At 39.8% G+C, this 15,942-nt stretch overlaps 1 pseudogene; it reads left to right on the top strand.

Moving 5' to 3' along the window:
* The first annotated feature begins 255 nt into the window (after nt 1–255).
* On the top strand, nt 256–14,705 carry LOC128832520 (transmembrane protein 68-like; annotated as a pseudogene).
* Nucleotides 14,706–15,942: the final 1,237 nt, after the last annotated feature.

The following is a 15,942-nucleotide window of genomic DNA, read 5'->3' as shown; positions in this document are numbered from 1 at the left end:
ACTATCTAATATAAATAAAAAATAACACATATTTATATGTAACCATAGTATTAGCCATATATCAAAGTCCTAGTTTATATAGGACAGTCAGTTAATGTTAAGAACCCCATTTAAATGAACTAAAAATGTGTGGAACTTATCTGCTAGTAGTAAGAATAAAGGATAATGTCATCTTTTCCTAGTGGAAAAGCTAAGAAAGCTGCCTTGACTATGAAGTTTTGGACTTAGATTGTTTCATTCTCTTTTTAACAGGAGATGCTAAGCAGAAGTAAATCCAGTATTTCAGAGCAGAAACTTGTAAACTATACGACCTATCTGACTTACATATTGGAAGAATTGACTGGTCTGGAGTACCTTAAGACTATCTGGATTAGGTGTTCTACTTCTTGTTGCTGTTAATTCCATTTATAATGCTGCTTGCATTTCATATCGTTCTGTTTGGTGTTCTCTACCTTTCCAGTCTTCTCCTTCATGTTTACAAGAGAAAGAATGACCTAAAGGGGGATTATTCCAGTAAATTATGGGACAATGGCAGGCAAATGGTGACATGCCTCTGGGACTTGTATGGAAAGTTATGGCATGGTAAGCAAGATTTTTTTTTCTTTAAACATGAATCCAAGCCCTCTTATATGAAGTGACGGCACTAAAGAAAAGTGGTTCTCCATCTAGCCCACAACTACACAAGCCCCACCCAAGTGCCCCACCACATCCAACTGTCCCACTGCCTCTGGTTCTCCAAACAAATACTAGCTGGTTACTTCCTACCCCACTTTGCCATGCTGGCTGCTCCTTTAACTATTCCAGAGCAAGTTCGCTGGCTGGTTCAGTGTGACAAGGTCTTTTTTATGATAAAAAAAAATTCTGTATCAATGCCCTGTCATTCATTCAGACATTTGTGTTCCAAACGGATGCTTAAGCCTTTCAATATTGTGAACACTCACTGCTATATTTGAATTGACATCTCTTTCCCTGAGAAACTAAATATTACAGAATTGAGAAGGAGCATTTAACAGTCCTAGGGCTAATATGGTATCCCTCCAGTACTGCCTTTTACAGATCGTGCCCCATTGCATTAGCTTAATATTTCGAAGGACACCAATTCTTGGGTGATCTAGTAGTATCTAGCTTTGCAGCTGTATGCCTTCCAGGTGCAGGTATGGATATCTTGCTGAGTTTGCTTATGGGGAGTAGAACACCAGCCATCCAAGTTGGGAAGTATGTAATAGGTGGTACAAACACTTTGAGCCCCAAAGAAAGGTGCTCTTGGACCTGGTTCACCACACCAAACCCCCATTTCTGTAAAAAGCAAGGCAATGTCCACCTAGATCTCTTTGCCTCCCCTGATGAATGGCTAACCCGCCCCCCCCTCCCCCGCCATCTTGTTCATGATTCCCAGAACTCCAGGTCTCTCAGGCAGGATCTGTTCTGGTCATAGGGTCATATTCATGTTTCCTATCCTTCCCCATTTCACTGAATCATAAAGGCTACAGCCCATTGAGCAGATGCCTTTATAATAGCTATTGTGAAGCCAAGACAGTTTGCTGTGCAGGTTTATTTCCCTCTTACACAGTTCCTTCGGTAACAACATCACCTTATAATCAACATTACCTTGATATCAGTGACATGGCAAATGAGAAGTTAATCTTTGGTGCAGTTTCCTTTATGACTTCTTGCTGGTATCTAGTAAGGAACTTATGTTAAATCACAGCATGACTGGTAGAAAACTAATTGCACTTTATGTATTTCACAGGTTATGAGCTTCATGGTGTGGAAAAAATCCCAGAAGGACCAGGGCTGATTGTTTATTACCATGGTGCCACTCCTATTGACTATTTGTACTTTATGGCTAGATTATGTAACCAGAAGGGCAGACTCTGCCACTCAGTAGCTGATCACTTCACCTTTAAAATACCAGGTAAAGCACTTTCATTGTACTGGGCAGGTGAAGGGAAGGGAGGAGAGTTAGAAATATTTTAAATTCAAAGATACTTGGTGAAATTCACACATTAATACTAGAGATACATACATTAGTACAGGCATTCAGATTGTTTTCCAGTATGTATTACAAAAAATAGTGTAATTTCAAATGTTTGAGGAAATCTGATGTCTCCTGAAGTTCATAATAGCTATTGGTTCACAGATTTCAAAAAAATTTGCATGTGACATTAACATAAAGAAGAGGCAGTGTTCTTTCTTCTGTTAAGTATCCCACTTAATATTTTTGGTATAATTAAGGCTGTTGTAAGTGAAAAGAATGCATTATTAAACTAGTTTTATTATTGACTTTCAAAGTTGTAAACTTAATATATAAATAGGGCCCAACGAATTCATGGCTATGAAAAACACGTCACAGCCCATGAAATCTTGTCTTTTGTGTACTTTTACCCTATACTATATAGATTTCACAGCGGAGACAGTGTTTCTCAAACTGGGGGTCCCAAACCAAAAGCGGGTTTTTGGGGGGGTCATAAGGTTAATGTAGATGGGGCAGCCCAGCTCTGAAGGCAGCAACGCAGAAATAAGGGTGGCATGGCATGGTATAGTATTGCCACCCTTACTTCTGCGCTGCCTTCAGAGCTGAGTGGCCAGAGAGTGGCAGCTTCTGGTTGGGCACCCAGCTCCAAAGGCAGTGCCTTGCCAGCAGCAGCGCAGAAGTAATATCATACTATGTCACACTTATTTCTGCGCTGCTGCCTTCAGAGCTGGGTGGCCGGAGAGTGGAAGCTGCTGGCTGAGGGCCCAGCTCTGAAGGCAGCAGCGCAGAAGTAAAGGTGGCAATACCATGCCATGTCATCCTTACTTCTGTGCTGCTGCTGGTGGCGGCGCTGCCTTCAGAACTGGGCTCCCAGCCAGCAGCTGCCGCTCTCCAGCCGCCCAGCTCTGAAGGCAGCACCACTGCCAGCAGCAGCAGAGAAGTAAGGGTATCAATAGCCAACCCCCCTACAATAGCCTTGTGACCCCCTGCACAACCTCCTTATGTGTCAGGACCCCTACAGTTATAACACCATGAAATTTCAAATTTAAATATCGGAAATCATGACATTTATAATTTTTAAAGTCTTATGACCATGAAATTGACCAAAGTGGACCATGAATTTGGTAGGGCCCTATATATAAACTATTCTAATAAATAAACTTTCTGTATCACCATGATAAAATGTTATATTTTACTTATGTAGGAATATGTCATATGTATCAACATTCCTCCCCTTAAGACATCTGTCCTCCAAGTGTACATATTAACTGTTCTATTTCTATTCTATTATTCTACTCTATTCTATAGAGGTTTTTATACTGCACTCATCACTGTAGTATCTGAGTGCCTTCCAGTAGTGCATTAAGCCACGTGACTACGTGTCTGTCACATGTTGTTTCTTCTCTCATCCTCTCCCCAGAGGGAGAAATGTGTGCAGCGGAGTGTCTTGTTTTGGTAGGGTGTGACTTTTTAATATATATATATATATATATATATATAATCTGAGGTCGTGTATATATATATATATATATATATATATATATATATATATATATATATATATATATATACACATGTTACTGTGTGTTTATATTAGAGAAGGCGAAGTCAAAGAAATGCACCTTGCACCTGAATTGATGATGTTTATGATGGTCCTTAGTTCCTGGGGGAGTTCATTCCAACATCTCAGACTCCCCCCAGAGAAAGTTTTGTCTCATGCACAGACAAGTTTTACTCTTATTGTTGAGAGTTCCATTGTGCCAGAGGTGTGCAGTCATCAGCCATGGTCTTCATTCCAGAACTTTAGATGGTTTTTCACATATCCTGGGCCCAAGTCATGGAGTTCTTTGAAGATCAGGACTGAGACCTTGAACTTGATTCAATATTCTATTGGAAGTCATTATAGAGGGTGAAGGACAGATTTGATATCTTCCCAGTAGGCTGTGTTGCTGAAGAGATGCACTGTGGCATTCTGTACTAGCTGGAGTTTCCTAAATGCTGAAGGTTTCATGCCCGGGTATATTGCATTTCTGTTAACCAACCAGGAGGTGATGAAGGCATGAATAACTGAGGCCAGGTCTTCATAGAATCATAGAACTGTAGGGCTGGAAGGGACCTTGAGAGATCATCAAGTGCAGCACCCTGTGCTAAGGCAGGACTAAGTTAGCCTAGACCATCCCTGACAGGTGTTTGTCCAACCTGTTCTTAAAAACCTCCAGTAATGGGGATTCCACAACCTCCCTTGGAAACCTATTCCAAAACTTAATGACCCCTATCGTTAGAAATTTTTTCCTAATATCTAACTTAAATCTCCTTTGCTGCAGATAATTCATTACCTCTTGTCTTACCTTGAGTGGACATGTAGAACAGTTGATCACTGTCCTATTTGCAACAGTCCTTAACATATTTGAAGACTATTGCCAGGTCTCCTCCTCAGTCTTCTTTTCTTAAGACTAAACATGCCCAGTCTTTTTAACCTTCCTCATAGGTCAGGTTTTCTAAGCCTTTTATCATTTTTGTTGCTCTCCTCTGGACTCATTCTAATTTATTCATATCTTTCCTAAAGTGTGGTATCCAGAACTGGACCCAGTTATCCAGCTGAGGCCGCACCAATGCCAAGTAGTGGTGGCCAGTTACCTCCCATTTCTTACATATGAAACTCCTGTTAATACACCCTTTTCAAAACGGCATCACATTGTTCACTCATATTCAATTTGTGATGCACTATAAGCCCCAGATCTTTTTCAGCAGTCTTTCGAAACCACCAGTAATACAGTAGAGAGGAATTTACCTGGCAATTTTTTATGTATGTCAGCACTTTTTCTGGAATAGGTATATTTCAAGATTTCTTGTATTGTATCTTTCAAGTGATGTTCTAAAAGACATCAGCTTGCACTGATCAGGGATGCTCACTACCAAATTCCTCTGGTAGTATTCCATCCACCTTAGCTATTTTATTCATTGTAGGACAAAGGCCTCTCTTAGCAGTAATCTTGTCCATCATACTATCGTATACTGTACAACAGAAGCAACACGTGGTGGGGCATGTGGGGGTCACATGCCCCCACAGATTGCTAAGTCACATGGTGCAGCCAGGCCCCCTCCCTGAGGGGCAGCTGAGCCAGTGAGCTGCACCAGGCAGGGAGAAGCAAAGGTGGAGGAACAGCCTGGGAGCTGCAGGGAGGGTCTGTTGCTTTCTGGGTGGGGGTGCAGCCTCAGGAGACATGACTCCAGCTGTTCTATGGTTGTGCCCTCCTGCCCCCATCCACAGGCACAGGCCATCTCTGCTGTTTTATACCATATAGGTTCTTATACTGACCTCACCGCCATAGTATCTAAGCGCCTTCCAGTAATGCATTAAGTGGTATGACTAACATCGCTTGTAGTTTGTCACATTTATTCTCTCACACTCTTTTCGGGGGGGGATTTTGTGTACAGTGTAGCGTTCTGTTGCAGTAGGGGTTTTTGTTGTTTCTTTTTTTTTTTTTTTTTTTTAATCTCCACAGTACTATGTTGTTTATGCTAGAGAAAGCAAGGTGGAAGAAATGCACCTTATACTTGGTGCTGAAGACGGGGAGGTCTGTGATGGCCCTTAGTTCCTATGAGAGTCCCTTCTACAGTCTCAGACCAGCCCTCGAGAAAGCCTGGTCTGCACAGATGAACTTTACCTTTAAGGTGGAACGTTTCATTGTGCTGAGGAGTGACATTGCTGACCATAGTCTTCAGCCAGGCCATTGAGCACCTTGAAGATAAGAACTGAGATCTTGAATGTGACTTGATATTCTATGGGAAGCCAGTGTAGAAAGTGGAGGATAGGTTTGATGTGATCACTGTAGCCCATGTTGCTGAGGAGATGTGCTGGAGCATTCCGTACTAGTTGAATTTCCCTAAGGACTGATGGCTTCATGCCCAGGTTGTAGCCAGAATTTTTGCTATAGTTTGAAAGTGCAAATGCCTTTCCATACAATGGTGGCTGAACATGTCAGAGTGTCAGTGCCAATAATATCAGAGGATTTTGTTATGCTAGACTTGTTGCTATTGACTATAACAAAATGTCTTGTCTGATCGATATTTAAAGTATAGCCAACTTTGGTTGAATGTGAGGACTAAAGGGGCAGATTGTGTGGACTACCAATAGGTGGCTTATTCAATTTGTCTTCGTTACTACCCTGGGTTTCTGGTCATCCCAGGTACTGATGTCTGGATAAGAAACATCCAGTTCATACAACTTTCCAATTTTATATAAACAAAAATCAAACAATAACATAAAATATAAACAAATCAAATTAAGATTGGTCCGTTGATACTAACCTGATTCATCTAATTATCAAGTTAATTACTGCCAAATACAATAATTCCTTATCCGCTTTATCTAATAATTTGGGAAGGTGGCAGACCTTTTTTAGCTATCAGCCCCAAAATAATAGGGTACTGTCAATCTCAAGGTCTATTGATATTACAATAAAAAAGCTATGTTAAAAGAACATTAAGGTTGAAAAATCAAGCAGTCAAAAGTTAGGAAATGTCAGAATTAAGGTTGCTCATGCAACGTTACTTTGTCCCCCTTATGCGTACGCATTATGATACAATCTCTAATTACATGATCATCTACTATTTTTCCACAAGACCTCTGCCTTATTCAGTGCACAAGATAGACTACACTCTGAAAATGCATTAGAGTTGTGTAGGCTGTTGGTTGTAAAACCCTGGCACTATTTGTTGCAAATGTTGGAAGGTGTGTTGTAAAAGAGGCAGAGCGCTGCAGAAAGAGAAGGGATGGTCTCATGGTTAAGGCAGCTGAATACCACTCTGGAGAATTAGATTCTATCCCTGCCTCTGCCACAGAGTTCCTATGTGATTCTGGGCAAGTCATTTAAACCAAACTTTTCACTAATTGTGTGTTTTGCATTTTCTGGGTGCCCAGCTTGAGATCCTAGGGCTGATTTGCAAAATTGCTGAGCATTCACAGCTGCAACTGAAGTCAATGGGAGCTGTGCTGTGAACATATAAAGTGATATAGAATGCTAAATACTCTGAAAAATCAGGCCATATCTTTTCCAAATTGGGCACTTCAAATTAGTGGACACTTCGGAGCTTAATTTCTCTGTACCTCTGTTCCTCATCTGTAAAATGAGGATAATAATAGTGCCTCATCTCACAGGATTATTATGAAGATATATTCTTCAAATTCTGTGCAGCACTCAGATACTGAAGTGATGAATGCCTGGGATGGGTATACAAACCTGGGACTGGCCAAGTGAGGGTTAATGAAAAGCTCTGGGCCAGACTGTTCAACCCCACCTCAATCTTCAATGAGTGGGATGGCCTAAAAGGGAGAACCATAGCTCAGGTAGTGGTGTATGTGGGAGAAGAGCATCTCCCAGAGAAGAGTTTGGTTAAGAGCAGGGATTGCCCAAACAATTACTTCCCGCTGGAGCCCTCTGAGGGGAAGGTGGGCCTGATGCAGAATGATTACTTTGGCACTATTACCAATAACTCACCCGTGGGGGCTGCACAGGCCTATGACCTGCCAGAGGCTTCCTGAAGGAAAAGAATCTTCTTGTGTGTTTGGTTGTTTTCCTTTGGATCTTTGATAGCCCAGGAAAGAACGGACTTCTGCGGGATTCAGTCAGAGGGCTGAGTCTCCCACACCCAGACCCATGCTGTTGACCACCCAGGCATTGCTGACCAGAGGCTGGGTGTATTCAACATACTGTCATACCCCAAGGGGGTGCTATGGGAGACCAACCCCAATGGCAATGCCATGAATTTTCCAAGGGCTTTTTTTATAATGTTGTATTCAGAGCAGGGTCTGAAGAATGCATGATGAGTAAGTCATGTGGCCATTAATTGAATGATGACACAGCTAAAACAAAATACTGAATAATTACCTATCCAATGAGTACCGTCTATCCTGTACATGCTGAGGCAGGAGTCCTATGGAAAAAAATAGTTTGTGGTCACATAATTCAAGCCTGTATCATAAGTATACTCATGGTGGGGGGCAAATTAAGGTTTCAGAGGCATCCTTAAGTGTGGCATTTCTTTACTAGTGCTTGACTTTGCAAACTTAGCATTTTTTGTATGTAACTCCCTGAAGTTTTAAAAATGCACAGTTCAAAATAAATAGAAATTTCATCATAAGTCATCAAATTCTGCACATAGGTCATCAGCATGGTTGGATCCTTCAGATCTACAGCATAGACTTCTGCCACTTGAGCTAACAGAGGAACTGATAGCAGTAGTAGGTTGTCATCCTTTAAGTGGACAAGCCACTAGAGGGAAATGAGACATACATTTAGCCAGAGGGTTTTAGAGATATTTACTGACAGCAGAGACATATTGAGACTCAGGAATTTGACATTTCAGTCCAGGTTTTGGTGAGGAGTGTGTTATAGTAGTAACAGATCCTTCTACGCCTAGCCTGAAACCTTCTACTTCTGTTCCCTCCAGCCTGGCCTTTCCCCAACCTTCTCCTCCACCTTCCAGCCTGTTTCAGTCCTCCCTCTGGGCTCCCTTTCCATCCTAGCTACTGTCTCTCTCTCTTTATATTTTGGTTCTCATTGACTATCAGCAATTCAACCTTAACAAAATTCCCTAACACAAATCTGGGTGAAAGGTTAGACTAATGCTATCAGAAAAAAGGTCTGTCACTCTTACAAATCATGGCTTAGGGTTCAGTTTTCACATGCAGGCATATCTGCTTCACATGATGTTTAGCCACTTTTTTTTTTTTTAGGTTCTTAATGTAAGGTGATCTAGAGTTCCATTATAATGTAAACTGGACATATTTTTTACAGGTATTAAACTGCTTTTGGATATTTTTGGTGTGATGCATGGTGGAAGAGAAGAATGTGTTCAAATTCTGAAGAATGGCCACTTATTGGGTGTCTCGCCAGGCGGAGTTCGAGAAGCATTCTTTAGTGATGAAAACTACAACCTCTTGTGGGGTAATCGCAAAGGCTTTGCTCAGGTGGCTATAGATGCAAAGGTGGTAAGTACCACCTCCTGCATGTATATACAGATGTATTTTCTATCTTGAACATGGGATCCAAAGACTAACAAAATAATTCTTTTCAAGTATTTTTTATAAGATAATGGATTTATCTTGCCCTCAGTGTCAGAGGGTGCTTCTTCAGCTACCCCATGAGCAGTGCTGACTAGCTTGTTTTTGTGGCCTCTCACTCAAAAACACACACACAATCTGTTTCTCTTCCACCACATGAACCTTTAATCCTTGCTTTCTAAACAGTATTGGACATAGCACAGGTATTGAGCAGGAGGAGCCTGTCACAAAGCTTTCTTCACCCTCTGAGATTTTCACGACTGCCTGTTCCTCCCAAATATATATCCACCCAGTTACTGAGCCAGTTGTCTCATAAGCCCAGCAGCTATCACCAAGGGTCAGTAATCCCTGCTAGGAATGTGTTGATTGACCCAGTCAAACCTGTACTGCAGCACCTTCAGTGAACAGGGGTCTACACCCAGCACTCAGTCATGATCAGTCACACAATCTGTACCTCTATGTTAACCCCTTTAACAAGAATATGATAAATTTTGTACAAAGTATGCCCTGTCAGGCATGATTTGAAAACTCATAATTTGCTGATCATTATTGTCCTAGTAAAATATGTGTGGCAACGTTGCATGTCAAGTTATAAGATTGCTCTGTATGGTATCACTGACATTCCACGTCTGGGGAGCAGCCACAAACCAGTTCCTCAGAGACAAAAGGCTAGCCAACGCCTCAGCTGGGTGTCAACAAAATCAAATGGACCATCACCTGGTTAAGTGGCCATTCTTTGGCAGGAAAGAGGATGCAGGCGAAAATTTACATCTTGACAAAAAAACAGCTGGGGGTTCCCATCCACCCAGACTTTGTCTCCTGAACCTCAGCTGGAGATGATCCTCAAAGAGGAGAAAGAACTATAAGAAAGGAGAGCAGCTGCGCCAAATTATCTCTCCCTTTCTCTCTAACCATCCACAACACCTGAAGAAAAAAGGAAATAGCTTTGAACCGGGAGAGGGATCCTGACTGAAAGAAATTCAGCCAGTAAAACTGCTGAAATGTGGTGAGAGAAACCTTGGCTTTGAATTCACTTAGCTTGTTAAGTTAGGCATTGGTCGCATTATACTTCTATTTTCTTGTAACCAATTCTGAGTTTTATGCCTCATTACTTGTAGTCACTTAAAATCTATCTCTTTGTAGTTAATAAATTTGTTTTATTGTTTTATCTAAACCAGTGTGTTTGGGATAATGGGATTTGTGCATATCATCCCATTATAGGATGATATACTTTATAGGAGCTTGTATTGTCAATGAAAGAGGTGGGCAGTACAAGACATACATTTCTGGGAAAGTCTGGGACTGGGAACTTGCTGGTGTTTTGCTGCAGTGTAATGTATGGGTGGCTGGCTATAGCACTCATACACTATAACTGGGAGTAATTTACATGCTGGAGGCTGTGTATGAGCAGACAGGAAGTGGTAACTCACACAGTAAAGCAGTTTAAAAAGCACCGGAGGGTAGAGAACTGAGGGGATACAGCTGTTCATGGACCAGATTACACCCTGGGTAATGTCAGTGACATAAATAAATTCAAACTTAGTTAACATTTTTATTTTCATAATATCAAACCTGAACAGAGATAGCAACATATCTTGAAAAATACACAACCACAACTCTGTGGCAAGCACACCAGCAGTCTTGTCAAACTCTGAGACTGCTCTTGTGAACACAAGAGCAATTTGAATAGAGCATTTTAGTGTTTCAATTGATCGTCTCCAACTAAGTAATATATTACTTATCTGTAAAGCAATAGTCTCATTTGTTATATATGTTATATATATATGAGAACCTATATAAAATGTCATCTGGTATTATCTCATACCACTATGCAGCTTTGGGAGAAAATACTTCCTGTACCAGAATACTTCTTGTACAATAAGCATAGCAAAATTTACCTGCCCCTAACGAAACAGCACTGAGGAGAGTGTTATTTTGTATGCTTCAGTCAAAGATCCCTCTCAGCAGTCAGTAGGGAGGCTAACCAACCAAAGGCAGACAGTAGTGGATAGGGAGTAGTGATGGAGAGCTCATTTTTTTCTCCCCACCTCATGTCACCTATATCGGTTCTTCTAAAATTGCAGAATCTGTGCAAATTTCCTTTAGGACTTTTGCTTCATTTGGTTTGCCTACCTGCAAGATTTTGCAGCCAATAATATATCTGGATGTTTTTTGATCTTACTATTTTAGGCAAAATTACAAAAAAGCAAACAAAATCCACCAGGATTGTGTCTCTTTGGAACGGTTCTGCACTATTTATAGAATCTGTTCTTTCTGCTTCTAAATTTTATGCTGATAACCAGTGTTGTTTTAGTGTTTGTGTACTTTGGGACCCTATCCAACACCCCTTGAAGTCAATGGAAAGATTCTTATTGAGAATCTCCCCTTTTAAGTTAGATCAGGCCCATGGTACATAACTAGCTGTAGTTTTTCTAAACAAACACATGACTTCTTTCATTTACTAATAAAAATTTACCAGTTTCATTTCAATTTAGTGAGATGGTAACATTTGCTATGATTATGTGATAGATGGAACGCCTCTCTAGTTCAGAGATGATGAAGGATTTTAAAAAAATTAGACTGAAATGTTGTCCAAATCCTCACCACTTCTTTTTTCTCGTTTATTAGCCCATCATCCCTATGTTCACACAGAATCTTCGGGAAGGATATAGGACACTTGGAAAAATATGTAAGATATAATCCATATGTATCCCTTCAAGTTTAGATTTTTTTTAATATGTGCAATATCTACTATATGTCAGAAATAAACCTGTAAATCTATGGAGACTTCTGTTTTAACTCTGGCAACTGTTTTTTTTATTGTATTAATAAGGGTGCATATCAAATATGTATGAGGTAAAGCAAGGGTAAGTAAAGGGTTTGTTTCCCCACCACCACCCAAGATTCTATGCCGTGCAAATTGTCTTGCTTATTTTGTCATGGCCTTGGTAAAATACTCTTGGCACTTTGCAAACTATTATTTGGATTCAGCGACTCAGCTAGCTTCTAACCTATTGCTCACCATTTACAATTTTTTTTTAAACTCACAGGGTCATTTAGGTGGCTTTATGAATATTCTCGATTGCCAGTAGTTCCTCTATATGGAGGGTTCCCAGTCAAATTTCGCACATATATTGGCGATCCCATACCATATGATCCAAATGTAACTGCTGCAGAACTAGCTGAAAAGGTAATTTGATTTTCTGAATAGTCAAATCTCCAGTTTTCTATATTTAAATTGTTGCTTTTCAAGGGTAAAAGGCAAAAATAAAATGTCTGTTTTCGTTTTTTATAAAGTAAAACTGTTTTATAGTCATCTGTCATCTGTTACATAGTGAACTATTGCTCCCTAACAGATGCCAGTGGCTGTAATTGGTAACTGGTGGCTGCCATCGGCTCCTGACCTCATTGTCTTAAATTGTCATAATTCTCCATAGATTTGTACATTGTTTTAATTACAGCTGGTAAAAAAATTATGATGGCACAGTTTTGTGACAGGAAATGCTGATCCAACTAAATCAAAAACTTTTGCGGGAATGTGTTGATTTCATAAAAAAAATTGGACACAAAATTACCAAAGCAACTAATTTTGACTTGATTGTTTTGAGATATATATGATTGTGCTGATGTTTCTGAAAAATGGTTCCTGGAAATTTTTGCTTTGCAGGAAAGTTTGAAACTTCTATTTTCTTCATTCCAATTGGGACAAAAGGTAGTTTTGAAATGTCCCAATTTCCTGTGGAATGGAAATTGTGGTTTCAACCAGCTCTAGTTTTAATCTCAAAACTCTCCTCCCTGCCGTTCTCCCTCAATAATTTACACCAGAGGTTTCCAAGCAGTGATACACGGACTACGTGCTGGTTTTTTATGGAGAGCTAGCACCAGTGCTAGTTGGACTTGTTACCAGCTGCTAAATTACAATGAAAGAAGTAAACATTTCATTAAAAGCTTTCCTCATTTCTTTTCCATGGAAGCAATTAGCTTGTCACAGGGATGCTATCTGCTTCCAAAAGAGAAGGGAGGTGATTCACATAATCATGACTCAGAGTGAAAGGGTTTGGGAAACCTATTCTATACTATTCAGTGGAGTGGGAAACGTGTCAGTCAGTTTCAGGCAACTTGAATACTGTCAGCAGGTAACTGGCCTCTTTAAAGGGAGATGGGGCCAGCCCCACCTGTGCAATAATGAATTAGCAGCTTCCCACACTGAAGGGTGGAGACAAGGAAGCCAGCTGATGCTCTGTTAAACACCTGAGCCTTATAAAAAGACAGAGGCATCAGTCTGGGAGTGGAACTACACAGGGCAGAAATAGGCAAAGGTTTCGTAACAACTCAGCATACTGACACATCTACTATTTAAATCCTACCTCTCAACCTCATGAATGCATATCAGAGCCCTTCAAAATGTGTAGCAAAGGATCAGAATCTATAGTCTCTTTTTGCCTTCAAAAACAGACAATCACACCTCTGAAAACATTTTTCAGTTGTTAATATATGGACCTACTGAATTCCAGCATTCCCAGTCTTTACTGTCTACCACTCAGTTTCTCCCTTAAATATTTCAGTTTTTCCTCCGAGGTAGCCTCTTCTGCCTGGGGAAAAACTCCCTGATAAAATCTGATCAGCCGCTACCTCAGCCTTCTTCAAAATCCTCCTTAAAACTCTCCACTGCCACAATGCTTACAAAAGCCAGCATGCTAATCATAGCTAGTTACAGAATGGTAGCCGTGTTAGTCTGTATCAGCAAAAAGAATGAGGTGCCACAAGTACTCCTTGTTCTCATAGCTAGTTAGATGACAAGCTGTGATTATTATTCTTCTCCTATGCTTTTCCTACACCCTTCCTATAAAACCAATTAAAAAAAAACAATCCTACAATGCACGTAACTATAAGCAAAGATGAGCCAATTCTTCATGTTATTCATTTGGCTTTGTGCATATCCCCATCCCCTATCCTTCACGTGTTTGTCTCTTTAGATAAGAAGTCAGGGAAAGGGCTCTCTCTTTTTCTGTTTGTACAGGTCTCAATAATGATTGGGGCCTTTGCGTACTACCATAGTATAAATATTTGTTGTATGGAAGTAAAAATTGTTAGAGCCATCTGTAGTAGTAAATAATCTGAATATATATTATTGTATCTTCCCTTCAGATAGTCAGTAAATTCAGTACAGCCATGGTCTTCTCCCCTCCAGACTTTCCCAGCCTTCCTTTACTTAATTTCTTCCTCCATTCTCTCGCTAGGTTATTTGCTTGTGTGCTTAGCTAACATTGGGCATGACCAGGATATAGGGCCAAATCCTGCAGTGAGCTCCCCAAAGGCACACCCCATTGCAGGATTGGGGTTATAGTCAAATATACTGGGGGCTTTTAATACCTAAATATGAAATACTTTCTCATCATGAGTTTTAAAGGATATTGAGGGGGATTCCTCCCTTCCCGCTCCTAACAGCATTTTCCACAAATTATTAAAAATATGTATTGTTAGCAAGCATGATAGTGAGTCTATGAGCTGCAGTGTTCTTATAAAGAAGTAAAATTCTCTGTTTCTTCCCCTTAACAGGCAAAGACTGCAATCCAATCTCTAAGAGACAGGCACCAAAAAACACCAGGAAATATACTAAGAGCTCTATTGGAACGATTCGATAAACATCAGAAAGATGACTAGTGTGTTTAAATATACTGAAACATTTACGCATTTGCTAGTAAAAGATCTTTACAATTGCATGTGTTACTGTAACTTGTGATTTCTTTTAAGAAGCATTATTGTTAATTCTTCAATAATTATTGCTGTGTCTCACCTGATGTGCTCTGGACATAAACAGTACCTTTCCTACCAGCAGAAACAGGCTTAAAAAAAAAAAGAAAAGTTTTTTTTGATGTTGATTTCCCCATATAAAGTAGATCACTTCCAGCTATAGTTGGTTTCTCCCCTTTGCTAAAGGCTTGTCTACCCAGGGAAACTTTCTGGATTAGCTCCACTTGTGGATGCTCTATTCTAGAATAAAAGTCACTTTGTTCCAGAATAATTTGTGTGCTGAATGCTAAATAAGTATGATGAGCAGACTAAAACTTAGCAAGTATGTTTGAAACAGCACTTGGTTGGCTAATGCTCTTCTGCTCATATTTCTCCATTATTACTGTTGTAATGCGTTTTACTGTGATGTAATTTATGTTGCAGAAAATGTTCCTTGCTGTGAATTTCTAGTTTGTAATTTATTTGTCTTTGACTTAAACTTGAAGGGTCAGAATTTAAGCAGTGAAGAGCAATATTCTTTATGCAGAAATCACAAGAATCTTAACTATATACACTTGTCTGTTTGCAATCAAGGGAAGCCAGGTACCCATATAATGACAGAAAATACATTAGATGGAAAGTATCCAATTATCCTATTGCTCTATGGAGATTTTACCCAAACAAGTAGGAATGACAACTGCCCCTACCCCTGGTCTGCCAAAATGGTTATTAAAACCAAATTTTTGATTTAACATTAATTTTTAAATGTTATCCACCATAAAGGTGTCTGTCTTCTTGTGGCTCAGTTTTGCATTCCTGTGTACCCATGAATGAATGAGTTTGGGTTGAAAAAGAAGGAAGATCAAGGCCTTGCTGTTCCTTTGTAATGTATTTAAAACAAAGAAAGTGATTTACAGTGTTTCTTTCCAGTTTCTATTATCAAACTTAAATGTGCAAATCATTTATATCCGGCTTTTGTGCACAGGGAATCAAATGCTTAACCATTCAAAATGTTTGAATATATGACAGATCAAACAGTTCCTGCAAAGCATTTTGAAATAATTGGGTTTTTGTCCCTTTTTGCTTCTTTGAGGTATAGACGCTTTAGAAGAGTTAATTTTACCAAAAAAGATTTTGGATCTATTGTTTTTTTTTAACCTTAGAAAGA

The sequence above is a fragment of the Malaclemys terrapin genome, chromosome 2 (assembly GCF_027887155.1).
Source record: "Malaclemys terrapin pileata isolate rMalTer1 chromosome 2, rMalTer1.hap1, whole genome shotgun sequence".
NCBI lineage: Eukaryota > Metazoa > Chordata > Testudines > Emydidae > Malaclemys > Malaclemys terrapin.
The sequence above is the reverse complement of the archived record's forward strand: the minus strand, read 5'-3'. Positions and strand labels throughout refer to the sequence as shown.